Here is a 1,791-nt window from a genome sequence, read left to right on the forward strand (position 1 = left end):
TAGTCGTCCCCCGAGGACTCCGGGGGCCAGGCTTAATAGTCGTCCCCCCCCGGGCGCTCCAGGGGGGAAAGCTTAATAGTCCTCCCCCGAGGACTCCGGGGGCAGGCTTAACAGTCGTCCGCCCCGGGCGCTCCAGGGGGAAAGCTTAATAGTCCTCCCCCGACAGTGTGTGTGTGTGTGTGTGGGAGGGAGGCTTAGCAGTCTTGCCCCGGGCGGTCCGGTGGGGGAGGCTTAGCAGTCGTCCCCAGGGCGGTCCGGGGGTGGGGGGGGGGGGGAGGCCTCACAGTCGTCCCTCGGAGAGCCGGGTCAGCGGCAGTGGTGGGTTTACGTCCAGCCTCCGGAGGGTGCGCGTCCTCGGAGGCGATGCAGGCGCCGCAGAGAGGCAGCCTCCGAGGCAGGGAGCGGAGCACCGAGGCTGGGGAGAGGGGAGCAGGAGCCGGGGGCTGGGGCTGGGGGTGGGGGGCGTTCAGGACAACCGGTCAAGCCCCGGGAAGCAGCTGTCAAATGTTCCAAGTCCCCACTCGGCCACCAGGTCCACCCCAGTCTAGCAATGGGGTTGACCTGGCTGACGGCCGGTTAGTATCAAGGTAAACTCACCGTCGTCCACAGGAGGGCAGCTCTCAGGCCGGCCGGCTGCGGCTGACTCTGGGGCGGCGCCCGGTCCCGGCAGCGAGGGGCGGGGGGCGCGGAGCGAGACGGGGCTAACCGGGGGGGGGCGCCTCCTGCGACTTTGGGGGCCGCGGGTCGTCAGTGGCGTGCAGGCCGGGCCTCTCCCGGGGGATTCGGGGGGGCGGTCCTGCGGGCCGGGCGCAGGGGGCTCGAGCGAGCCCGGGCCGGTCCGCCCCGGGGCCGGGGTCTCCGCCTGCGGCTCAGGGGGGCGCGGGTCGTCGGGGGAGGAAGCCCGGGGGAGCCGCACACCGGCCCGCCAGGCCAGGCCTGGCCTGGATGGCCGCGGGGGGATTCGGGGCGGTCCCGCGGGCCGGGGGCCGGGCGCAGGGGAGGCGGGGGGGCCGAGCGAGTCCGTCCCGGGCCCGGGGCCTCCCCCTGCGGCTTTGGGGTCCGTGGGTCCCCGCTGGAGGAAGCCACTGGGAGCTGGACACCCGCCGTCCGTCCCGCCAGGCCAGGCCTGGCCTGGGTGGCCGCGGGGGGATTCGGGGCGGTCCCGCGGGCCGGGGGCCGGGCGCAGGGGAGGCGGGGGGGCCGAGCGAGTCGGGCCCGGGCCCGGGGCCTCCCCCTGCGGCTTTGGGGTCCGTGGGTCCCCGCTGGAGGAAGCCGCTGGGCGCTGGACACCCGCCGTCCGTCCCGCCTGGCCAGGCCTGGCCTGGGTGGCCGCGGGGGGATTCGGGGCGGTCCCGCGGGCCGGCGGCCGGGCGCAGGGGGTCCGAGCGAGTCCGTCCCGGGCCCGGGGCCTCCCCCTGCGGCTTTGGGGTCCGTGGGTCCCCGCTGGAGGAAGCCGCTGGGCGCTGGACACCCGCCGTCCGTCCCGCCTGGCCAGGCCTGGCCTGGGTGGCCGCGGGGGGGGATTCGGGGCGGACCTGCGGGCCGGCGGCCGGGAGGGTCCGGGCCAGTCCGCCCCATGCCCGGGGTCTCCCCCAGCGGCTTCGGTGGCCCCGGGGGGGGTCCTCCGCGGAGGAAGCCGGGTGGGTGGGGAGCCGGACCCCAGGCGCCCAGACCCGTGACCTGCGGCCGCGACCTCCGACTCGGCAGGAGCGACGAGGGGCTTTCCGGCCCGTCCCCCCCTCTCCTTCCCCCCCAGAAAAGGAGAGAGAGCTGACTCGGACCGGGAAAAGC

The sequence above is a fragment of the Chrysemys picta genome, unplaced genomic scaffold (assembly GCF_011386835.1).
Source record: "Chrysemys picta bellii isolate R12L10 unplaced genomic scaffold, ASM1138683v2 scaf1253, whole genome shotgun sequence".
In the NCBI taxonomy this organism is placed as follows: domain Eukaryota; kingdom Metazoa; phylum Chordata; order Testudines; family Emydidae; genus Chrysemys; species Chrysemys picta.